At 44.8% G+C, this 26,275-nt stretch overlaps 1 protein-coding gene and 1 long non-coding RNA gene across 4 annotated transcripts in view; one reads left to right on the top strand and one right to left on the bottom strand.

Annotated features, from left to right (window-relative positions):
* LOC138744280 (uncharacterized) overlaps window positions 1-26,275 on the top strand; it is a 73,181-nt gene that overhangs the window by 35,452 nt on the left and 11,454 nt on the right. The window contains exon 2 of the long non-coding RNA XR_011345422.1: window positions 8,575-8,718. This is a non-coding gene — a long non-coding RNA (uncharacterized lncRNA). The remainder of the gene's footprint in view (window positions 1-8,574; window positions 8,719-26,275) is intronic.
* LOC138744272 (semaphorin-4G-like) overlaps window positions 7,147-26,275 on the bottom strand; it is a 151,868-nt gene continuing 132,739 nt past the window's right edge. For 2 of the 3 annotated variants that reach the window (XR_011345419.1, XR_011345418.1), the window contains exon 17: window positions 7,147-11,295. The gene's annotated coding sequence lies outside the window, so the exon portion shown is untranslated. Of the gene's footprint in view, window positions 11,296-25,117; window positions 25,206-26,275 lie in introns of all 3 variants that reach the window. The other variant, XR_011345420.1, reaches the window with a different exon arrangement.

Here is a 26,275-nt window from a genome sequence, read left to right on the forward strand (position 1 = left end):
TCTCACTGACATACATTTCATTTATAGTGTTACCTGTACAGAAATAGCCCAGTGGTTGATCCACGCTATTTATGCTCCACGCAAACCTGGGGATTGTTGGTAAAGACTCCTTCGGTTCAGTAGCAGATCACTTTGGGAAAGATTGGAGTCGCTAACATTTTATGCTTGACTTTCCAGCATCATCCCCCATGGGAAATATTGGCCATTCATTTTCTCCCACTGTTGCTGCTCAACAGGTTGCGATTGGCCTCAATTTCAGCGTCTCCTGTGCATCTCTCGTATTCAGGTCCTGGTACGTAAAACATAGATCATGGAACATTACACACAGTACAGGCCCTTCGGCACAAGATAGTGTGCTGATCTATACGTACCTAAAAAAAAAACTAAACCCTCCATACCCCATAACCCTCTATTTTTCTTGTATCCGTGTGGCTGTTTAAGGTCTCTTAAATGCCCCTTTTGTTCCAGCCTCCATCACCACTCCTAGCAATGCATTCCAGGCACCCACAATTCTCTCTGTAAAAAAAAACTTACCCCGGAGGTCTCCACTAAACCTTCTCCCTTCATTTTGTACAGATGCCATCTGGTGTTTGCTACTCCCTTTCTAGGGAAAAGATGCTGGCTGTCTACCTTATCTGCGGTATGTTACATGTGGAGAACTGATTCAAAGTCAAAAGGGTGGGAGGGTGACTTTCATTTATGAGCTGGAGATTCGTTTAGTGGAATTGCAGTGCGATGTCGTACATTGCCCTGGATCAAACCTTTAAGCACCTCCCCCGTGAAATCTCTGCCATTTTGCAAGATTTAATTTACTTAACACAAAGTGGTGCTATGCAGAGTGACAGTGCAGAGTCACAGAGTTATGCCGAATGATTTCATCAAGGAATGTCACTTAGTTTTACAGGTGGTTTTAGGCCTTACAAAAGCTGGCCTCTCTAATGACATCTATCATGGTAGCTGATGACAGCATGGAGCAACACAGGGCAATTTGTGCTGGGATTTGATTAAATCCATGGGTCACAAATTGCTGTAGCAAAGCACATTCATCAACCATTGGTTAATTATGCCTTTGAACTTCTGCTCAGAAGAAGCAGAGCTCACAGTCAGTAACACTAGGAGAAAGCTCGACAGCCAGGAAGGAATGCAGGAAAGTTTGTTACTGACTTAGTCTTGATGCAGAACAATAATAATGTGTTTAAAGTTTAACGAGATAATGTGTTGCTCATTGCAGGATAGGCCTCTGATTGTGGTGAGTCAGTACACCTTGCTTTTGAACCTGGCTTGCACATCAACTCAGAGTTTGCTGTAAACTGACCTGATGGTCGAGATTCAAGGTTCATTTTTAAGGTTCAAGGATCCTTTTGTGTCTTGATACACCACATTTCTTTCCTGTTCTTTGCCCTTTAAAGGCACACAAGAAATACTACTCGTCCAGCACCTTGGCCAGGTACAAAAAGAGAAGCAAAGGAGAGACCCTTCAGGGATATCCATCCACTGTATCCTGTAATCTCCATGGATCCTGAGCTCCTCGCTGCTCCACTGCTGCGCTCAATTTGCCTGCAGGGGCTTCTCCTAGGCTGCTCCTCGGCTGGGGGTGGGGTGGTGGGGGTGTCTCCCACTCCTTCTTGGCTCGGATGGTGGGGGGAGCGGGTCTCTCAATCTGGTGCCCTGCTCCGGTTCGCTGCTCCCCTGGAGCCCAAACCCCTCGTGGTCTGGCCAGTTAGTCCTGCCACCTCCTGTCATCTGTGCCCAGTGGGGCTGGGTTTATATTGCTCCCTTAATAGTTACTGTACTGACAATAATCATACCAGCAGTGTGAGTATAAGACAGCTTTAATAAACTAATATGTACACTTGTCTCTCTCTTCAAGACAAACCTGGAAGGCTAGACTTTTGTAGCTCTGGACTGCTTTATATATAAGGTCACGGGGATGACCTCTGGTGACCTAGTGGTGTGATTACATATCACCACAGTTACTGCCTGTCCAATGTGGGTGCCGCTCTCCCTCAGTACCACTGGTGATGCATATTCATTAGTCAGTGGTGTTGGGGCCATTGCCTGCCTCTCAGTTCTGTTGATATGGAAGGTGCTGTCCACTAACACAAAAGCTCTCTTATAATCAGTACTGGCCCAAGTTCGCCCTCTGTGTAAATAGAGCGAATATCAATAAACATCATGCTGGCATCAAACTTCACCTTACAAGCACAACTCTTCAGAATTCAGTGATAAGCAAAGATTTATTCTGCTCTGCTGTGTGTGTATACACATACCCTCCCTCGGTCTTGCAGCTTGTCTGCTGTGACTCTAGACTCACCCCCTCACACACCACCTGTCTCTGAGTCAAAGGATTAAAATCCCCCTCAATAAAGGCAGAAATGATTAAGGGTTTTGGCCTGAATTGGTGACTGTCTGTTGCCTACCATGGAGGCTGCTTCATGGATGCTGCTCGTTATTATACTTGCCCACTGTGAACGTGCAAGTTCGTTGAACTTCCAAAAGCTCCTTCAGTGCGGTGACAGAGAATGGGCCACACTCAGACTCATCTAAAAGGGTGAGAGGATTCTGAAGCCCACATAGTGAATGGTGGTCGGGTGGAATATTCTCCCGGCAGTCGAGTAAGGGGAGAAGGGAACACATAAAAGGCACATAGCAGTGTAAAAGGGAAGAGGAAGCAGGAACATAGGAAGCTTTAGAGTAAGTGCCAATTTGTCAGTTAACTAGTTGTGGCTTATCTACAGCTTCATCCCAGTCCGCACCTTACAGGGGCTCAGCCCTTTGCCGTGGCTCTTGCTGCAGAGTTCCTGTACTATCTGGAGAAATGATACAAAGTTCGTTGCACTCCTCTGCAAGATCCTACTGCCCAGCAACTGCCCGTAGAACAGGGCTGGCGGTGACTTCTTTACGATGAAGATCTGCGCCCAATATGAAGGTGCCCATGCTCAATAGCCTGCAACGCAGGCTGTGCAGAAAGTTTGGAATGGAAATGAGTGACTCGTTCTCGTTCCGAAACTTTTCCTGCAGCACCCCTAGGCAATTTTGTGGACTGCCTGAAGTCTAAACTGAACTGCAGGCAGTCAGAAAATTGGGTGATGAATAGCGCGTATTTGCAAGTCCTGCCTCTTTACTTACCGCACTTCTGGTATTCAGTGTAAAAATCACGTAAGGGAACGGTGATTTTGAGTTTTGGTCGTTTGGTGTATGAATGGCCACTCCAGAAGGGAGGAAAAAAAATTTGAACGGAAAAAAAAAATTTCTACATTAAAAAAAATAAATACAAAAAAAGCTTCAGAATTAGTGTAAAATGGTGCATAATAGTGAGTTCTCAAAGGGTGCATGGACCTTTTTCCATTCTGTATAGCTTTCTGATTCTCTAATGCTAATTATATCACACCATTTTGAGATGGTTCCAGAGTTTAAGGATTTACAATCCGGCAGCACAGTTGGTGTAGCGGTTAGCGTAACGTAGTTACAGCACCAACTATCAGGATCAGGTTTTAAATCCCGCTCTGTCTGTAAGGAGTTTGGACATACTCCCGGTGTCTGTGTGGGTTTTCCCCAGAGGCTCCAGTTTTCTCATTCAAAGCGTACTGGGTGTTGTAGGTCCAAGGCACGGGCTCATGGGCGAAAAGGGCCTGTTACCGTGCTGTATGTTTAAATTTCAAGACAAAAGCTGGAACCTAGAGGAGACAAAGAATTGCTGGCTGAACTCAGCAGGTCAGAGAGCATCCATGGGTAGAAGTGGTCAGTCAACGATTTGAGTTGCAACCATTTATAAACTTAATAACTTGATAAAGCCTTGGTAAAGGGTTCTGAGGTTTTGACTGAACCTTCTACCCAGGATTCTATCTGACCTGCTAAGTTCCTCTTGCGATTCTTTGTCTTTTAAAGGTTTACAGTTTATTTTCTGAGACAGGAAGGGAACGCTAGAGACTGTATATGCTGGAACCATAAGACGGAGGAGTGAATTTAGGCCATTCAGCCCATCGTCTGTCCTGCCCTTCCATCATGGCTGACTCTATTCTTTTCAGCTCCATTCTCCTGCCTTCTCCTTTTGATCTTTGCTCCCTTCCACATAAGACCATAAGCAACAGAGCAACTTTCTACTGGATAAACTCAGTAGGTTAAGCGTTAAAATTTTTAATCATCAACCATGTAAGACAAACAACGTGTGGCTACTGCATCCACTCACAGAATTCAGGAAGAGGTGCAGCAGAGATCAGGGTGATTGACATTAATTGCCCCATGCTCTGTGTATGCTGATGGCAGGGTGATTGCAATCTGAGGACTGATATTAACCTGGCTAATCATTGCTGGCTCCAGTCCAGGAATGTCAGATTGTTGGCACTCCTTAAAGAACTGTGTTCAGTAGCATTCAACACACTGAAAACAAGTGCTCACTGAGTTCAGTATGAGGGGTGAGAAAAAAGTTTTGAGTGCAAACCTAAAATGGATAAAGAGCAGAGGGGAGGGGCTAATTGGATGGAACCATCACAGAATTGATTGTGGAAGGGGAATCCAGGAGAATACAAATCAGTCCTCATTGAGAGGTCAGCAGTGGAGAGGATAAAGAACTTCAAATTGGCGGATGTCAACATCTCTGAAGACCTCTCCCCTGCCATCATGTCATGAAGACGGTTCGCCAGTAGCTATACTTAGGTGTTTGAGGGGATTGAGTTGTAAAGTGGACTCGCCAAGTCAAATAGCGCCTTTGGAAGACTACACAAAAGAGTCTGGAAAAACAACCAACTGAAAAACCTCACAAAGATAAGCCTATACAGAGCCATTGTCATACCCACACTCCTGTTCAGCTCCGAATCATGGGTCCTCTACCGGCATCACCTACGGCTCCTAGAACGCTTCCACCAGCGTTGTCTCCGCTCCATCCTCAACATCCATTGGAGCGCTTTCATCCCTAACGTCGAAGTACTCGAGATGGCAGAGGTCGACAGCATCGAGTCCACGCTGCTGAAGATCCAGCTGCGCTGGGTGGGTCACGTCTCCAGAATGGAGGACCATCACCTTCCCAAGATCGTGTTATATGGCGAGCTCTCCACTGGCCACCGTGACAGAGGTGCACCAAAGAAAAGGTACAAGGACTGCCTAAAGAAATCTCTTGGTGCCTGCCACATTGACCACCGCCAGTGGGCTGATATCGCCTCAAACCATGCATCTTGGCACCTCACAGTTTGGCGGGCAGCAACCTCCTTTGAAGAAGACCGCAGAGCCCACTTCACTGACAAAAGGCAAAGGAGGAAAAACCCAACACCCAACCTCAACCAACCAATTTTCCCCTGCAACCGCTGCAACCGTGTCTGCCTGTCCCGCATCGGACTTGTCAGCCACAAACGAGCCTGCAGCTGACGTGGACATTTACCCCCTCCATAAATCTTCGTCCGCGAAGCCAAGCCAAATAAGAAAAAGTGGAGAGCAATTTCTCCTTGTTCTGCACAGGTCATAGATGGATATAAGGTCAGCCAGCACCTTTTTCTGGGGTGACAATGTGGTGATATGTAATTACACCACTAGGTTACCAGGGGTCATCCCGGTGACCTTGTATATAAAGCAGTCCAGAGCTACAGTCTAGCCTTTCAGGTTTGTCTTGCAGAGAGGTAAGACCTCTTAGTGTACATATTAGTTTATTAAAGTTGTCTTATACTCGCATTGTCAGTACAGACAATAACAAATACCAGAGGACGTACAGTATGTTTAAGTGGAGGAAAGTTATGGGGAGATGTCAGAGGTAAGTATTTTACACAGAGAGTGGTGGGTGCCTGGAATGCATTGCCAGGAGTAGTGGTGGAGGCTGTCTTAAAAGACTCTTAAGACAGCCTCACTATTGTCTATACCTGTAACACAATTGTTTTCTAAAATGTATGGGCCTGGAAACTATGAAGGAGTAGAATGATCCATGAAGCTATGGATAGTTATCACCACTCTGAGAACAGTACAAATGAAGGCGATGGTAGAAACACTCAACAGGTTTGGCATCACCTGCTGAGGAAGAAACAGTGAATATTTCATGTGAACACCTTTCATCAGAACTGAGAAAATGAGAAAAACAGTTAATAAGAAGTGGACAGGACAAAGGGAATCTCTATTTGGATAGGGACAGACCAGGGTTGAACTGATTGGTTGAAACTTCTCACTTACCATAGCACATTCAGGTTTTCTAATGTAGGTTTCTCTTCATTGGAGAAATCAAATGAAGCTTGCATGACCACTTTACCGAGCACTTTTTTCTGTCCTTGAGGGGATACTAAACTTTCAGTTGCCTGCCACTTTGATCTGTCCATACCCACTCTGATCTATTGGTCTGTACCTTTGTGTACTGTTTCCATGAGAATCCATTGCAGTCTTGAGGAACGACACCTTGTCTTCCATCTGGGCACTGTGCATCCTTCAGCACACAATATTGAATACAATACTTTTTTTGTAAAGTTGCTTTCTGTTTGTATCAGACTGCCATCAGGTTGTCCAGCTGCGATAGTCTCTCAGTTTACCTGTCTCCACGGCTGCAGTCTAATTGTTGGGCACTTCCAACACCAACCTTTTGACTTCAGCAAAAACTCTGACCTGCATTTTCCAATACTTGCATGTTCTGTTGTTTTAATTTACTCAAACTGCCCTCAGTCATCTATTAATCAAAAACTTCTGAATATATCAGGATCACATCTCAAAAGTATCTCCTTTATACATTGTACTGTGCATATGTGTGTATGTGTGTGTGTATGTGGATGTATATGAATATATGTTTATGTATGTGTGTATGTATATATATTTTATATATGTGTGTGTGGACATAGATATACATATATATGTATATGTAATTTTTAGTAATTTTTCTCCTTGTTCTGCACAGGTCATAGATGGATATAAGTGAAAGGGGAGGGCGGGTAGCTCTCTGAACAAGCATTGCATTAATTCATGTATGCATTGAAGTGATGGCTTCCTTCTCACCTGTAAACATCTGATAATTACCAGAATAATTCAGTATTCTTATGAGGTGCTGCTCAGCACAGGGACTCAATTATGTGATTCCTCTCACAAGCATAAAATCAAATGAAGTCTGTACCACCATGGGGTTAATTGGCAATGCCTTGTGCTCTCCAATGAGGCGTGCCTCTCGGTCTCAATGAAACATAATGGTTTTCATTTATTGATATTTTTTCACTAATAATTCACATTTCATAATATGAAAAAATATATATAGTTCGCTTGCAAATGTTTCTACATAAATACATCTGGGCAGCAACGAGGGCGATCCATGCCCCATCATTTGAATCCAAAGTCTTCAAGTGAAAATACTATGAGTGATTTGTGTTTCCATTAATGATTCAGGCTGGTGTTGGGAGAATGTATTTGTATTTCCAACATTTGTACCTTAGCGGCCTCATGCCAAAATTTGGTGCAGAACAGTATGACAGTAAGCAGATTTCTCCAAGGGTCATGCATGAGAGAGAGGTTCTACTGGAAGTAAAGGTTCAACCACAGCAGAAGAATGTGTCAGTGCTTGTGCACATAAGTTACACCACAAGCTAAATTTCTGTACAACACCAATAAACTCAAGATTATTCGTTCGATATGATTACATATTTTGTAGTTATCAGGTTGGCGTGCAATGCAGCCCTGTAATAAAGTTATGAAATCAAAATGTTCAAAATGAAGCAAGATTAAGCAATTTGTGGCATTAAGGAGTTGCTGGCAGTAATGGCCTGAGCTTGAAACTGTGGACTATAGTCAAAAGCATCACAATACATTGAACAATAGCCAGGTCCAAATGCGGTTCCAAGTCGAGCTGAGCCACTTCATGGGACTTGACAATGTGTGCTGGGTCTTTGGACCCAGGTTAAGCTGTATAACTGTGCCATCAGGTTGTGGTTACGTTGGGCCATGTCAACCTGGTTTAGTACTTGATCCACTTGGTGTGTTTTCTGTCCCTTATTGGACCGGAGGCAGTAAATGTGACGAATGTAGGTAAGCACTATGGTCAACATGGACACGATGGGCCAAAGGCTCTCTGTGCGATGACTGTGCCGCCCTGACTTTTCTGTAAATGTCTTGGGTTCGTATTAGATGTGGGAAAGGTTACAGAAGCTCAAATTAGCCATGGTGAGGTCCAATTTTAACTTGATAACCAAGCACAGAGATCCAGGCCATCATTCTTGTTGACACATGCTGGGAGGAATCACACATTTCCAGAAAAGGACTGACCACAGAGTTGATTCAGTACGGGGACAATCTTGAGGGGTGCAATAAAGTGGAGTGGTGGCTGTGTGTGGCTCTCCTCTACCTGCCTCTTCAATGTTTGAGAACCTGAACCTCCAAATTCAAGGACAGTTCCTTGACTTTTGAGTGGATTTCACACAGAGATGATGCCCTTGCACTGTGCGTTCCTCTGTTTCCTGCCCTGTTTTTGCGCTTTTCTCTGTACCCTGCACTATTCGACCATTGTTACACAACTCCTTACCCTTATTTATCTTTTTGTTGTTGGTGCATTAATGTGTTGGATGGCCTGAATAGCAGGCCAAACAAAAAAGCTTCTTGCTAAACTTTTGGTACAAATTAACTCTTCAGGCCACCCACTCACCCACCCAGCTGAGCTCCATTCAACAGCCAGCGGCTCCATGTACCCTGTCGGCTTCCTTCCCAGGCCGAGACGTTTCTGCTTTGAGATGTCAATTCTGTATGAAAGCAATGGAGAGGAAATGCTGATACGAGGTCAGTAAAACCCCACACCATAACAAACCCGCGCCGTTACTTGGATACTGTAGCTCAGCCTCGGCTGTCAGATGGCTGGCGTGTGTGCACCAGTGCATTCTGGACTGTGCCTGCAAGTTGCTGCAAGTATCAAATGTGTTCCGTGAGCAGGGATCTAGATGCACTTCACATGCGGCTCCTCAGCTTTACAGCTGCCACAGCTCGTGTATTGAGTGTGGCCCCCGTTTATACACGCTCGCCAACCTTCAAAGTCAAGCTAAGCTGTGAGGTGGTGCAGCACAAAAAGGCCCTTCATTCGTGAAGTTTTTTTAAAACTTTACATTAATTAATGTTTTTAATTAGTCAAATAAGTTTTGGTTAATTTAATTTTTTTGATTATTTTAAACTTAATTCTTTTGATTGTTTCCATGTGCCTCTGATCACAGTCCTTAGGAAGCAGTGAAAAGGCCTTTGACAGGAGGCACAGTCAAAAGGCATCACCTGGGGCCAAGTCTCCACTTGATGTTTGATCCACTTTGTCGGACAGGCAAGACCCATGACATAGCTTGGGCTCCAAGCCACTGCCACGCTAAGTCCAACTCTGGGTGAACAGGAGTGCCCAGTAGAATCCAGCCAGTGCAGGTTGTGTTTTTAACATGACCCCACCTTCACCATTCCATTCACACTGCTTTAACACCGTACCTTTTTAATGCTGAGGTGGAGTTTACCTTTACCAGTGATGTTTGGGTTGTTTATAGGGGCTGTGGGTCCTGCTGGCGAGGTTTCTGTCATAGGTTGCCCTGCAATTGTCTCTCAAAGTGTATCTGCTCTCTGGAACAACTTACCAGGTCTAGGAACCAACCATGAGATATTGGTCTGGATTCCTAGCTTGGAAAGAATTGGACTTTTACTGTAATAAACAATTCTAGGGCATGAAAGAATAAACATAATTCAATTAGGGAGGTACAGTATAACAGTTCGAATCTGGCGCTATGTGTAAGGAGTTTGTATGTTCTCCCCATGTCTGTGTAGGTTTCCTCCAGTTTCCTCCCACCCTTCAAAATGTACCAGGATTGTAGGTTAATTTGGATATTTGGGTGGCACAGGCCCAAGGGCCAGAAAGACCTGGTACCGTGCTGTAAGGCTAAATTTTAAAAACAATACTACCTCACATCTCCAGCAAGTCAGATTCAATCCTGATCTTTGGCCCTGTCCGTGTGGACTTTGAACACTTTTTCCGTGATCATCTAGGTTTTATCCCACATCTCTGAGAGATAAAGGTCAGTAGGTTCATTGTAATTGGCTTTTACCCTGTAAATTGCACCTGTGGTGTAGGTGAGTGGGAGAACCCAGGGCTGAGAGGAGGTGAAAAATGAGAATAGTGTCTAAGGATGCCCAGTGGTTAGGGCAGTCTCTGGACTGATTTGATATCACGGTTTCAAAATGTAGAGTCCAATGCATCATCCGCTGAGCTGCCATTACCAATTCAATGATATTAAATATTAGGAGCTCCCAACTGCCCACACATCCACTCTAGAACCACATCGCCCCCTCAACCATCTTGGATGTCAGCCTTGAATCCATCTAAGAAGATGTTGTCCTCTGAGGGATTCAAGAATGTCAAACCGTGTGTCAGTAGAGCATTAGCTTCCTGCCTTTGGGGATGGGGAATCTTTCCAAAATGCCATCACAACTCTGTGGATTTCCAGACTTAATGTTAGCCATTACTCATCTTGCACCTCTCCATATCAGCAATTTCAAGTTCTATAGGCTGCTGGCAAGCATCTATACATATGTGTCTGTCCTTCTTAAGAAATGAAGAAATATTTCAAGAACTGGAGAGAGGAGAGGGTTTTTTTAACGCATTGCTCTATCAGTATTACTGATTCTTGCATCAGGAAGTCCACACTGGTTCACACTCCCAGGTCCATGATTGCCCCAACTCCTCCACATCACATACATGCACTGCATGGTTAAAGCAGTCACTATTGGTCCTGACTCATTCGTGGACTGTCACCTTGTCGTGCTGGAGAAGCTTGTGTGGTCCTGTGATCCTGAGAGTGATGCCGTCTAGAGTTGTGCTCCTGGTAGGGTCACCCATGGCGGTAAGGTCGAGGGTAAGATCTCTAACAAAGAACAATCCAACCAAGTCCTCAACGGTGGAACAGGTGGATGAAGTTACTCTGAACATGGACGAAGGCTGCAACGAATCCATCAGCCCCAATCATCGTGGTTTTCATGCCATTGGAATTATTTGATTTGATTTGTGAAGTTCAACATTAAGTATATGTTAAACAAATACATGCAAAGGCATCTTCACTCTGTGGATCAATGGAATGAAGGCCATCATCCTCCACCTCGAGGGATAGCCACGATGACTGGACATGAATTGAAATCCCAAGATGTGTTGGCATCAGTCACTTGGGATCTCCTCAAACTGACCGCCTTGTCAACACCTTCATCTGGCCCAGAGATCACAGAGTGAAAGGGCTTGAGAATTCCAGTTCCATGCCAATGGATTCAGGCAAACAGAGGATTTGGTCTGTTTCAAACACTGAATGCTTCCCTCGGTCAACCTTAGGCTTCACATCTTCTCATCTGAAAGCAACCACATCAAAATATCAGAAGCAGTAGCAGGAGGAACTAGCATTAAGTTGTACAGCACCAGAACAAGCCCTTTAGCCCATTTAATCTGTTCTGCTCAATCCAGTTTCACTAATTCCATCTTATTGGCACTGCCTAGAACCATGGAACAGTACAGTGCATGAACAGACTAGTCTGTGCCAAATAATGCCTAATCCCATTGACCTGCACCTGGACCATACACCTCCCATCCATGAAATCATCCAATTTTTATTAAATCTCAAAATTGTCAGCCTTCCTGGTCCAAAATGAAGCTGAAGAGGCTACATGTTTTACAGTTCGAGCCCCGAGCCTTTTGCATAAAACCTCCTTTCAAGACATCCCGCCAGCTGCCTGCAACTCGATATCTACTTCATTGCAAGCTGGGCAGATAATCCATAGTGTAATTTCCTTAACAGTCTGGGACTGAGGACTGTGCAGTTCTCAAATAAATTATTGGATCTTGTGAGGGAAAACCAGAATGTAGAGTCGACATTTTTCAGATGAAGAAAATGATTGTGGGCTTCAGGAGGACCAGGAATGACCACCCTCCACTACACATCAACAGTCTGTAGAAGAGAGAGAGGAGAACACCACATTCCTTGGAGTTCACTTAACCAGTGACCTATTGTGAACACTCAACATCTCCTCACTAGTCAGGGAGGAGCGACAGTGACTGTACTTCCTGAGAAGACTGAAGCTATTGGCCACCATCATGACAGCCTTCTATGGGACCTCTATCGAGAGTGCATCACAGTGGGGCATGGCTGCTGCAGAGAAATGAATTGGAGGTCAATCCATTGTTTGGACCATAATAATGGCAGAGAGGATCACTGGAGTCTCCCTCCCTACCATCAACGTGATCTACCAGGATCATTGTCTGAAGAGAGTGTGCAAAATCATTGAGGACCCCTTCCACCCTGCGCACAGCCAGGATACAGATACAGGAGTATCAGAGCCAGCGCCGCCAGGCTGAGGAACTGCTTCTTCCCCTGGGAAGTAAGAATGCTGAACAGCCAAAGTAACTGCTCACACTAACCATCCGAGACTCTCGTATTCATGAAACAATATTTATTTGTTTGTATTGATGAAATACTTGTCCTTCATATTTATTGTTTGTCTGTACATGTTGCATCAGTTGAGTATGTGGTGTTTTTGCACAGAGGACCGTAGAACGCTGTGGTACTTGTACAATCAGATGACAATAAACTTGACTCTTACAGCACCCGCAGAGGGAATATAATGTGGGCAAGCTTGAATTCTTGCACGGATGGGATGTGCAAGCCTGATTTCCAACCATAGTGTATCTGCCTGAGTGCTGGAGGAACTTTGAGGGTTAGGCAACGGACAGCCGGCGTTTCAGGCCGAAACTCTTCATCGGGCAGAACAAGAAGTCTTTTGTCTTCCACAGATGCCACGTGACCTGCTGAGTTCCTTCAGCACTTTGCATGTTTCTCCAGCTTTCTTATCTGGATGCAGGGGTAAAGACATTTTACTGAATTCAGAAAGTGCTTAAAATTTTATAAACTAAATGATTTAAATATCAAAAAAAGACCTCTAATCAGAATGTATAATCACTAAGACATAAATTCATTGAGACCTTATTCTATTGCTTAAGATGGGATGTGGATGGGAAGGGAAAAATGGTCCTTGGCCCATTTCCTTTGGAGGTCTGAAACCGTGCACATAACGAGTCAATTAGGGATGATTAAAACAGTGGTTTTCAAACTTTTTCTTTCCAACCACATATAACCTTAAGCAAACCCTTACTAATCATAGAGCACCTATGGCATAGGGAATATTTAAAGTGGTATGTGAGTGCAAAGAAAAAAGTTGAGATCCACTGGCCTAGACCCACTGACCTGCACCTAGTCCATATCTCTCCATCCCCCTCCCATCCACATACCTATGCAAATTTTTCTTAAGCATTAAAATTGAGACCGCATTCACCACTTCAGCTGGCAGCTCGGTCCACACTCCCACCACTCTCCGTGTGAAGAAATTCCCCCTAATGTTCTTCCCCTTTCACCCTTAACCCCTGCCCTCTGGTTTGTATCTCACCTACCCTCAGTGGAAAAAGCCTGCTTGCATTTGCTCTACCTATACTTATCATGAAGTGGCCAGTTGGATAAGAGAGACTGTTCCTGCCCTTTTGGTTTAAGTTTTTTTTTGTCATGTTCCTAGATCTTATGATTTTACAAAATATGTATGCAGAAATACACCTACGTACACTGCGAGACTTTAGTAAGATGTAAATATGAATAATCACCATGGCATCAAAACCATGGTAACAGATATTATATTTTCTCTTTGGAGCGATGAAGGATGAGTTTTACTTAATAAAGGTTTATAAGATTATGAGGGGGTTAGGTAGGGTGGGCAGCCAGAACCTTTTTCCTGGGATGACAATAGCAAATACCAGAGGACCTCTGTTTAAAGTGAGGGGAGGAAAATTTAAAGGAGGCGTCAGAGGTATTTCTTTACTGAGTGGTGGGTCCCTGGAATGCATTGCAAGGGGTGGAAGCTGGTACGATAGGGACATACAAAGGACGCATAGGCAGGCACATGGATGTAAAGAAAATAGAGGGTTATGGGTGTGAGGTAGGGAAGGGGTAGATTGTTGAGAGTAGGTCAGCACAACATCATGGGCTGAAGGGCCTGTACCGTGCTGTTCCATGTATATCTTGAGCAACGAAATTTCAATAAAATTATAGAAAGTTCTGTAAAACGGGGAAGATCAGAAAAATGTGAAAATTACATGAGTTGCCTTTCTGCCTTTTAGAAACAGGTCAAGTGCTTTTGAAAGACTAGTTTTAATTAACAGGCTGGGTGGCTGCGCACAGTATCATTCCAATGAGTTCACAGCGAAGAATCAGCTAAGTGACCCAGGTAACGTTGCCCTTACAAATAGCAGAAAGTGGGGGTTCCAGCGACACTGGAAGTCAAGGACGCAGTCTCCCAGATCACGTGCCAGAGATCAAGAAAAGGACACTCAACCCTCCATCCCTGTTCAGCTACTAACAGTGGAGATAGTGGTCATGAAACATTGGGAGGGGGCAAGAAAGCATGATTCATCAGGGGAGAAGTGGCAAAGTCTCTCCATCCACCTTGCTCGGTCTAGTACCCTATCACCTCTTGGCTGCATCCCCAGGCCCGTTTTCAGCTTGCTATCTTCCCTACCTATTTTAGTCTCAATAAATGATCCTGACCCAAAACATTGACTAACAATTTCTCTCCATGGATGCTGCCTGTCCTGCTGAGTCCCTCCATTGTTTGCTGAAGGAAGAGATGATGGCGGTTCAGTGCTTTGAAGGTCTGCCCGACCATCTTATGCGGTTGGGTGGATCTGAGAAACACTATCATATCTATCCCGCCCTCATGGATTTCATGTAAAACATACAGCATCCATTTACACTAATCCTACTCTAATCCCATTCAGGTTCATTTGTCACCTGATTATACCAGTATAACCTGATGAAACAGCGTTCTCTGGTCCACGGTGCAAAACAGCACAAAGCACCCGCGCAGACATAAGGCACATCCAGACTGAGCTGTGAATGATATGTCACACACTGAACTACGAATGATACGTCACATACTGAGCCGCGGATGATACGTCACACTCTGAGTCCCGGATGCTACGTCACACACTGAACCGTGGATGATACGTCACACACTAAGCCACGTATGATACATTACATACTGAGTCGCGGATGATACATCGCACACTGAGTCGTGGATTATACGTCACATACTGAGCCATGGATGATATGTCACACTCTGAGTCCCGGATGCTACGTCACACACTGAACTGTGGATGATACGTCACACACTAAGCCACGTATGATACATTACATACTGAGTCGCGGATGATACATCACACACTGAGTCGTGGATTATACGTTACATACTGAGCCGCGGATGATACGTCACACTCTGAGTCCCGGATGCTACGTCACACACTGAACCGTGGATGATACGTCACACACTAAGCCACGTATGATACATTACATACTGAGTCGCGGATGATACATCGCACACTGAGTCGTGGATTATACGTCACATACTGAGCCATGGATGATATGTCACACTCTGAGTCCCGGATGCTACGTCACACACTGAACTGTGGATGATACGTCACACACTAAGCCACGTATGATACATTACATACTGAGTCGCGGATGATACATCACACACTGAGTCGTGGATTATACGTTACATACTGAGCCGCGGATGATACGTCACACTCTGAGTCCCGGATGCTGCGTCACACACTGAACCGTGGATGATACGTCACACACTAAGCCACGTATGATACATTACATACTGAGTCGCGGATGATACATCGCACACTGAGTCGTGGATTATACGTCACATACTGAGCCATGGATGATTTGTCACATACTGAGCTTTGCAGCACTGCGCGTTGCTCCAATTTTCCAGCATCTATAGCTTCTTTGCCTCCATTTATTCATGAGGGACAATTAACAGGGACCAGTTAACCTACTTTTCAGTCTTTGGTCTATTTTGTTCAATATCTCCTGAAGGCAACAGTAAAAAAATGCTCGTCCAAGTTCATTGAATCAGTTGATCTAGAATTAAGTCGAAACGCAAAAATGCTGGAGGAGCTCAGCAGGTCTCGCAATGTCCATAGAAGACAAAAGTCTGCAGACACCATGGAGAAACTCAGCTGGTCAAACAGCGCACTTTATGTAGAAAAGATAAAGATACATAACCAACATTTCGGGCTCAAGCCTGAAATATTAGCTATATATTTTTATTTTTGCTCCATAGGAGGTAAAGATACATAACCAACTTTTCGTGCCTGAGCCCTTAAGTTATGAGCAGGCACCTCAATAAAATGGCTGGGGTAGGAGGGAAGAAAGGGGCAGGGGGAGGAGCACATGCCAACAGAAAAAAAGGCAATAACTGGACAGGGCAGGAGGACAGGAGAGGAACGTCTTTTACAGTGTTCCAATTAAACCCTCTCGTGCGCTCTTGGCACTGGAGAAAAGCAATATAGCTGTCATCAAGGACCAATCCTCATCATTTCCATGAGTGAGTGAGTGTTCAGCTGGTCCGCAGCCTCTGCAGCCGCAAGGACTCCAGTTCAGACCAGCGGCAGACTGAGCCTAGATCCAAATCTCCATTAGAATGAGGATGCCTTCAGCACCCGGGGTCCTTCAGGAGCCCTTCTTGCCTTCAGCACCCTCCCGAATCCTGGTTCCAATAGCTGGTTCCCATGAGCCAGTCTCCAGCAGCCTGCAGCCTGGTGCGAGTCCTTTGACCTCGAGCCTGTGCGGGTTCCCCGCCTACAAGTCGCCAACTGCTCATCTCCTGTGCATGTCCTTCAGCCACAGAGCCCCTTCCTGGACCCCCCACCGCGGTCACAGTCCTTGGGGTCACATTGGGTGGACATTCGCAAGCTAAACACAATCTGCTAGAGGAAGTCAGGAGGTCGGGCAGCATCGGTGGGAGAAAAAGAACAGTCAACCTTTTGGGTCAGGGGCCTTCATGAAGACCAGCTGCTCGACCTGCTGAGTTCCTCCAGGAGGTTGAAGTTTACTCCAGATTCTAGCATTGGCAGTCTCCGGGGTATCGGCAATCAATGTGAAAACCTGATTTCATGATATTGATAGTGGATGAGGCTTGGACACTGTGAGAGCTCCAATAGCTGTACACGATACACCATGGGATCTCGTACATCCCCCAGAAACCTCAGGAAGAGCACTGTTTCAACAACTTTGGCCAGGAGTCCGACATTCCACATGATTTTGGCTATCACCTTCTCACTCCAAGAGCTCAACCAACCAACTGATGCCTGTCCATCAAGCCCTGACCAAGAGGGCTTGGAGATTTACAGCTTAAAGTCACTGGCCCTTCAGCCCAGCTCAACCAATTTGTCTACCTGACCTAATCCTATTTACCTGCCTTTGTCCCATATCCTTCTGAACCTTTATCAGTTGAAAGGAAAGTAAAACTACGATCTTGGTAAAAGAGAATGTTTCCCATTGGACGCTCAGATAGAAGTGGAACAACCAGTTTCCTGTGATGATATAGAAGATTCCTGTGATTGTCACACGTGTCATTCAAGGAAATAAATGTCTGATCGTCATGCTGTTCCTCCTTTATCACTGCCACATAATCAACCCACTGACTCATCCACACCAGATGATGTTTTGCACAGGCAGGATCGTTTAAAATTGATAACTATTGTCTGAGCCAGCTGCTGAAATAGTGGGCTGATTAATGACCCTTGCAGATAATGACGTACCCTGTACCCTGTACATATGCACTCAACTTCTTTCTTTGTGCAACAGCAGGACATCAGAGTACAGGCGCTTCAGCCCACAGAGTTGTTTTGACCTATGTAAACCAACTCCACAATTGTTCCTTACCTCACACCCATTATTCTTACATCCAAGTGCCTGTCTAAGAGTCTTTTGAACGTCCTTATTGTACCAGCCTCCACCACCACCCCAGGCATTGCACTTTATTAAAAAAAGCTACAAAAACAACAAAAAATATAACTACAAATGTATTCTTAGTTGAATTAAAGAGACAATAAATAGAAAAACTAGATCATAAATATTTAGAGTGCATAAACAACACATAAATCGCTCAGCAATATAGATGGGTCATACAAATCATCGTAAATTGCAAGACGATTTGAGTTTCTTCACCCATAATCCCATGAAAATATTTGCCCATTGCTTTCCATTGAGGTAGAGCTGTTATTTTACTTCTTGGTGAGGAGCTTTCTATCTCCAGAACACCAAATTTATTGGAACAATTTAAACCCTGGTGTTACATTCCCACAACTAACAAAACATGAAAAATACTGATTTTTTTTCTCTCTCTTCATCCTGATGTTTCTTCCTTACATTTGTTTTCTTCTCTGCATTAAGTGCTACACCTGCATCCCCTCCCTTACCACCATTCAGGGCCCCAAACAATTTTTGTACCAAAAATAGACTTTATTCACAATAAATTATTTATGAAAGAAAAATCATTCAGAGTCTCTTCCCACCCTGTTCCATACATTGTTACATTTGATTCTATTTACACCATTACCACATTATCACCCCTAGAACCTTGTCACTCCTCCACCCTCTATTGTTGGTGGGACTTCCCTTTGGTCTCAGTCCCTCAATCCCCAGTAATGGGAGGACTCCAGGCTGCGGTCTTTCCCTCCAGCGCCCTCACATTGGCTGCACCAAGCCTCAGCACGCAGTCCTGCAAACCGTCCTTCCAAGTGAGGCAACACTTCACCTGTGTAGGGGCCATTTACTGCATCCGGTGGTCCCAATGCTGCCTTCTCTACATTGGGGAGACTGGACACAGACGGCGAGATCACTTTGCTCTGCCCGCTGCAACAACAAGCATCTCCCGGTGGCCAGCTTTTTTAATTTCAGTTTCCCTTCCCATACTGACAGGTCTGTTCACGGCCTACTACACTGCTAGGCTGAAGCCACATGTGAATTAGAGGAACAACCCCTTGGATTCCATCTTTGCAACCTCTAACCAGGTGCCATCCACATCAACCTCTCCGATTTCTGGTATTTGTTTTCTCAACCACTTCCCCCTTTATAGCCCCATTCCCCCTCCCCTTTCCCTCCCTACCTGCCCGTCACCCATATCTTTCTTCCTCAGGCTCCCTACCTCCTTCGCCTTCCTTCCTTCTATCAGGATGCATCTTCCTCAGCCATCTTCCTCCTATCAGCTCCTCGCTTCTTACACTTTTTGCTCTTTTCCCCCCCCAACCTTTATTCACCTATCACCTTCCATCCGTGCTCCTCCCTATCCCCCAGTTTATTCAGGCTTCTGCCTGTTTCTTCCCATTTCTCATGAAGAATTTTAGGCCCAGAATATTAACTGGATGGAGGCTGCCTGACCTGCTGAATTGTGAGGGGGATGGACAGAGCAAATGTAGTTTGGCGTTTAAAACTGAAGGGAGGTGAGATACAAATCAGAGGACATGGGTTAAGAGTGAAAGGGGAAAACTTTAGAGGGAACATGAGGAGGAACCTCTTGACACAGAGTGTGGAATGAGCTTTCGGCTGAGGTGCAATTTTAACATTTAAGAAGGGTTTGGACAGGTACATGGACGAGAGAGGTATGGAGAGCAGGTCAGTGGGACAAGGCAAAACAAATTGGTTCAGCGCAGACTGGAAGGGCTGTGATGTTCTATGGTTTCTTCAGCACTTTGTGTGTTGCCTCGGTTTTCCAGCATCTTCCTTGTTTACCTCTATGTCACCTCATTTCCATCACAGTTATGTGATTATTATTCCACTGCAATATATCCTGGTTATATTCCACTGTTTATTTCTCATTCCTTCAAACCGCATGCCAAAGGAATCGACGGTCTCCCCAAAACCCCAAAGTGACCAGCCTGAATTCCATTTCCTTACAGGGAACGTATTCTGGATAGAGTCTAAAAGGACAAGATTGACAGGCAGTGAGAAAAAAAGTTCACAAGCACTGGAAATCTGAGCTAAAAGTCTGGAAACGCTCATCAGATTAGACAGCATCTATGGAGAGAGAGAAACTGAATTAATGTTTCACTTAATTAGAGGGAAGTTGAAGGCTCTCTTATCTTGAAGCCAAAACATCTGAGCTCTGTTTTTGGGTCTGAATTTGAGCTTCCTGAAGTTAACCATTTCAACTCGGCGATCCATTCCTACAGTGACATGGGCCACACTTAACTTTTGTCTGTCCTCTGACTTGTCAGGGCGAGAGGCCAAACTTAAACTTGAGAAACAACACATCATATTCCACCTGGACAGTCTTGAACTTAATGGCAAGACCACTGATTTTTAAACATTTTTTAAGTAATCCCTACCCCCATCTGTTTCCCTCTGCTCTTTACCTACTCCCGTACTTAATTTCTTTTTCTCTAACTTTTCTTCCCCCTTCATTCCTCATGGTTCCTCCCTCTACCTGTCTCTCCACCTTTCCAATCACCCCAGGCCCCTCTGCCCAGCTTCTTTCCCCCTTTATACATGTCATTTCACCTTTTCTGTCTTAGTCCCGATGAAACTCGGAAGATTGACTGAATTCGGAACCTGCTGAGTTCCTCCTCCAATACTTTTCCCAAAGAATTCAAAGGGCAAAGTGTCCCTCCACCCCCCCCCCCCCACCCCCACAAATTCTGGTCTGTTGTTATCCATCCAAATCAGGACAGGCCCATGGAACAAATGGTTCAGGAAAAAAATGTCTGGACAAAAATGAGATCCCTCAAAAGTCACCCCTACCCTTATTCCAAGACTGATCAAAGTCGAATTTTGCATAATACCTGTAAATTTTTAACTGGATGATGTGAAGGATAAACCACTCAGGGAACGGAAAGCTCTGTTGGTTTTTAATTACTTCACAGGAAGTAGGCTTCACCGAGAAAGCAGCTTTTAATGCCTTTCCCGATTACTCTCAAAGAGAAAGACTTTCCATATTTACCATAGTTCTTCAGTGACATCAAAGGGGACCACTTCAGCGCCTCGAGTCAATACCGGCGCAGGGAGTTAATCTTCGCTGCAACTTTTTCGTCCCACATTCCCATCAAATCCCCTTGATTTCTACAGCTCAACTGAACACCAGGGACAATTTACAATGACTGAGTAATCTACCAACCCACACGTCTTTGGGATGAGGAAGGAAACTGGAGTATCTGCGGGAAAAGATGTTTTAGCTGTATCTTAGGTGAGGAGGTGCAGCGAAGGCTCACCAGTATGAAGAAAGACTGGATAGGCCAGGGTTATACTCACTGGAGTTTAGAAGAATGAGAGGAGATCTCGTGGAAACTTAAAACTCTTGACAGGACTAGTTAGGTTAGATGCTGGAAGAATGTTCCCAATTTTGGGGAAGTCGAGAATAAGGGGTCACCATCCAAGGATGAGGAGGAAGCAATTTTGAACTGGGATGAGGAGATGCTACTTCATTCAGTGTTGTGAACATGTGGAACTCTCTTCGACAGAACGTTTTTGAAGCCAGCTCATTGGATATATTCAAAGGGAGTTGGAAAGAGATATTAAGGGGTATTATTATGGAGAGAAAGCAGGAGTAGGGTGCATGATCAGACATGATTGTAATGAATGGTAGTGGGGGTTTGAAGGGCTGAATAGCCTACTGCTCCTATCTTCTGTGAAATTCTATGAAATCTACCCTACACATTTTGACTTATAATAGCATTACACTTTCATTACACTACCATGAGTGGACTCACTTTGAAAGTGCACAGCACAAAAGTTTTTGTTGTACAGACACTCCCCAACTTATGACCATAATTGGGACTGAAGGATTGATCGTATCTTGAAATGGGCGTAAGTTAGAATTTTGCCCGCACGCATGGAGTACCAAAGTCTTAAAGCAAACTATTCAATCAAATCTCTTTTATCATTCTGATCCATGGTTACCTTTTTTTAATCGGCGTCGCTGGGTCCCAGGGTCCGTCGGCTGGGTGCGGCCATCTTGATTCCAATGCGCAAATGCAGGTCTCCATTTGGCTCATGCACAGTGGGTTCGCATATTGGAGTTTGGTCGGGGCATGTTAAGTGCCCAGACGATATTGAATTTGCGCCCTTAACTCTCATGGATATGCCACTGAACTCCAATCCGCGAACCCACCGCGCATGGGCCAATCGCACATGCGCACAGGGATCAAGATGGCCGCACCCAGCTGACAGACCCGGGGATGCCAACTAACAAAGTACACACATTTTGGCTCTTACATGCCCTGTTATAGTTGGTCAAATACAACTTAAATCGTGTAAATTCAGTCATATGTGTGGGTGGACATAAGTCGCATAGGTTGCAAGTCGGGGAGTACCTGTATCCCGGTTCATGCTGCAATGAATAACAGTTCACAATTGACAGAACATGCAAACTTCACTCTGACTTGTTCAGTATTGATCCTGGGCCCCTGGAGCTCTGAGGAAGCAGCTCCATCACTGCTGTGCCCAAAATAAACCACGTTGCCTGTGGCTCTGCTGTCATGTACAGGCCAGAGCAGATAAGGGTGGTAGATTTACTAACCTGAAGAGCTTCATAAAATGGAGGTATACAAGAGAGGTTGCAGATGCTGGGGGGAAAAAAATCAGACCAATGAAGTGGTGAATGCGCGCTGGACATTGAAAACAAAATTTGGATAAGTACGTGAATGGGAAGGGTATGATCCAAGTTCACCATTCAAACACACAGAAATGCTGGAGGAACTCAGCTGGTCCTGCAGCGGAGGAAAAGATATACCGACGTCTCGGGCCTGACCCCATCTTCCAGGTGAAAGCAAAAAGCAGACAGGCATCTTAATTAAGATTAGCGAGAAAAAGGGAAGGATGGGAGAGGGAGGAGTCCAGACCAACAGCCCAGAGCAGGGGTGGCCAACCTTTTAATTTAGACAGACAGCACGGTAACAGGCCATTTCGGTCCACAAGTACCAGAGATATAGGTTAATTGGACGGCTCGTAGGCTGAAATGGCCTGTTACCATGCTATATGACTAAATTAAAATTTTCAAGGTTGGCCACCCCTGGCCCAGAGGTTCAGTATAATAGTTCTACACAGACCAGATGGGTTGAAGGGCCAGTTTCTGTGCTGTAGTGTTCTTACTGGTCTAACCTTTACATGTGTTGGAGCATCAAATAACACTAATCTATCCCCAGCCAACCTAAGTACCTGCTCATCCTTTCCCTGGGCATGTTTTCTTGGTACTGCTCTGGAATATGACCTTTTGGCTTGTTCACCATAGCCATGGAGCTCAACGGATTTGCCTCTGGAAACAAAAGGCAGCGTTTGCTCTTCACCCAGCTCCTCCCCTGGCTCAGCAGGTTTCTCCAGGAGAGAGTTGCCATCCGCACGGCAACTTGCATGCCTCCCCCCCTCCCATCCCCCAGGTTAATCTTGTCCTGCTGAACAGGTTGGTGAGCTATGGTGTGCCTCCAAAATGCTTCCATTCCTGACTGCAAACATAAACTAGAAGAACTTGCATTTCTCCAGAGCACTCCGCAACCTCATGACGCATGGCAGGGTAGAAAACATAAAGTGGCCAGTCTGTGCACAGCAAGGTGCCATAAACAGCAAGCAGATACACATGACCATTAAAAGTAGAAGGACAAAGAGCAAACAAAGGATTGGTGGAGGAACCCAGCATCTGTGCTCTTTATAGGAATAGTGCGAGAATAGCTGTGTAGCCTCGGTTTAACATCTCCTCCAAAAGATGGCATCCCTGGGAGTGCCCAAACCTCCAGTCCTCACCTCATCTCCATGCAGTCTTATCCTGCCCCAGGGCTCCAGAAGGAAGCCTTTTGCCTTTACCTGACTTTCTGCACGATGCCAAAGCTATCCTGTGTCATCCTCCAGCTCACACTGTGGGACAGTTAGTAGAGCGCTAACCTCACCACTCAGGTAATCCACGATGCCTGTACTGAACACGGTGCCAAATTAAGCTGATGCTCCACCACTTGCACATTTTTATCCATGTCACTCTATTCCCCCACATGTCTAGGTAGAAGCCTCATAGCAAAACCCCGTTATCCCAAATTCAAGCAACTGGCAAAATAAAAGTTCAAGGAAAATAAATAAATTAAAATTTAAATAAAGTTTAAAACTGTAAATGTTCTTTGAAGTAAATCTTTGGTGAAGATGGAAGCAACTATTTAGCCTTGGACATGCTTTGCTTGTAGCAGCTGTTTCAATAAAATTTGAATAAAGTTGTTTTTGAATAAAATGAGGTTGCCCAGGATGAAGAACTTGCCATCGGGGTGACTCTCTTACAGTGTCTGCTTATACCTGCTTAGTTAGCGTCTTTATTAGTGAATTATTAAGTATATTAGTAAGCCTTTCTCTGTAAACCTGGGGGAGAGGGGGAAATAAATTATCTATAATGTTATTGTTTTCGAGTGGCTTCATAGAGGAGGAGGAACCTGCAGATGCAGCAAATGTTTTCAAAGAATGCAACTGAAAATAAAGTAAAATACTTTAAGGTTTATATATTCATGCAAGTGAAGTTTCTTTAAAGTACAGTATAGTATTTTTGTCTTTTAAACTGTTTATTCTTAGTGCAGATGTATTAGTTAGGCATTGTAAGAGTGAGTCTCAAGCAACTGGATAACTCACTTATCCGGCAACTACCAATACCCGTAGGTGCTGGATACCAGGGGTTTTACTGCATCTGCTTCCATCACTCCTCCTGGCCAGCCATCCCAAGCACCAAGTATATAAAGTTTGCTTCATACATTTCCTTTAAACCCGCCCCCATTCACCTTTAAAACATGACACTCTGTGGGGCTTGGACAGAAACTACTTCTGACACATTTAGCGGTGCAGGATAGTTTTGTGGAGACCCAAACTGATCATCCAAAGCCTTGACTTCCAATCCCAAGATCACTTAAACACAGAGTCACTGAAACACAGTTAATTTTAAAAAAATCTGGGGCGAGAAGCTAATATCACGTTGCCACTGTTATTTAAAAGCTCACGTGCCTTCTTCGGGCTTGGAAAACCCTGTCTCTATCTTGGGTCTTGCCTGAGGTGACTCCAAACTCATAGTAATGTAGTTACTGTTTATACCTCTAAAATATCCTCAAAGACCACTCTGTTCAGTGGTAGCTGCCTCTGAGCAAGAGGAGCTAGGTTGCCCCAAACTGTCTGTGGAGGAGGGGGGTGGGGGGTGGATAAAAAAAAGTGCATTCTGGCCTTTATGGTATAATTCACCCTGGGCTAAGACACAATGCCAATCATGGTTTTTTTTTGTTAGTCAAACTGAAGTTGGGGGGGGGGTGGGGGGCGGGGAGAAACATCAGGGGTACCTTTTGTACGCAGAGAATTGTGGGAGTCTGGAATGCATTGCCGGTGGTGGATTGGCAGCATTTAGAGATTCTCAGACAGGCACGTGCGCTGAAAGAAAAATAGAGGGTCATGAGTTTAGATTTTGCTTTGGTAGGAATTTATAGGTTGGCACATTGAGGACTGAAGGGCCTGTACTGTGCTGCAGTGTTCTTTGTATGTTCTATCAAATGAAGTAACAAACACAATGGAGAAAAAAACCTTAATTTAATATATAAATGTAATTGAGCAACAAAATCAACAAATAAATTAAGCAGGTTACAATGCAGAAATGTGGCCAGGAAACATTCATACAAATTCCAATGTGGATGAGAAATACACCTCACTTCTCTGGGTCTTCCTGTGCTTATTAATATTTGACATTGTATTTTAGACAGATTATGATTTTGTGTGTTCTGGTTCCAGTGGTCTCCCTTTAAGCCTCATGTCCTGACCGGTGCTTTTCCTTGGGCAGCCTTGTCACACCTTCATCGACTCACCGCCAAACCTCTCTTTCCTCCTCCCCCCCCGCCCACACCACTCCCATTTGAGATCAGGATCTCAGGCTCCCTGTAACCCCAATGACTGGCTTCCACAATGACTCACCAACAAAATCAGCTCATTGCAGTTGAAATCACAGCAGAAGACGAGTGGCACAGTGGGGCTTAGGTAGACCTTTGACACCAGGGTTCAAAGACAGATGGAATGGCAATTTCCTCTTCAGAAGATCAAGCCAAGAGGGTTTGGTTAGTGGAGTTCTATTGCACACTTTCACCGGTAACACCCATTTAATAATATTAGCAGTTTGTCTGGAAATTCCTCACATCCTGGTTGTAGGATTGGTAAAAGGGGAACTTTATACAGTTTCACACTCTGTGTGGCTTATAGCTGGGAGTGTGGGGGGGTACATTGACTGTCCATGATTCACAACACAGGTATCGGAGTTGGGATGTGAGAGGGTGCCAAGAGCGCTGAAGGGTTCCTGATCATGTTGGAGGTTTGGATCTGGAACTCCAGTGGCCGACGGTTTGGACTGGAATCTATGTGGCTCCGGGAGTCACTGGAGGTGAATCCACGGAAACTCATTGACCCTGGGGGACTCTCTTTCTCTAACTGTAAGAGGCACCCAGCAATTTCTGCTG

The sequence above is a fragment of the Narcine bancroftii genome, chromosome 10 (assembly GCF_036971445.1).
Source record: "Narcine bancroftii isolate sNarBan1 chromosome 10, sNarBan1.hap1, whole genome shotgun sequence".
Lineage (NCBI taxonomy): Eukaryota > Metazoa > Chordata > Chondrichthyes > Torpediniformes > Narcinidae > Narcine > Narcine bancroftii.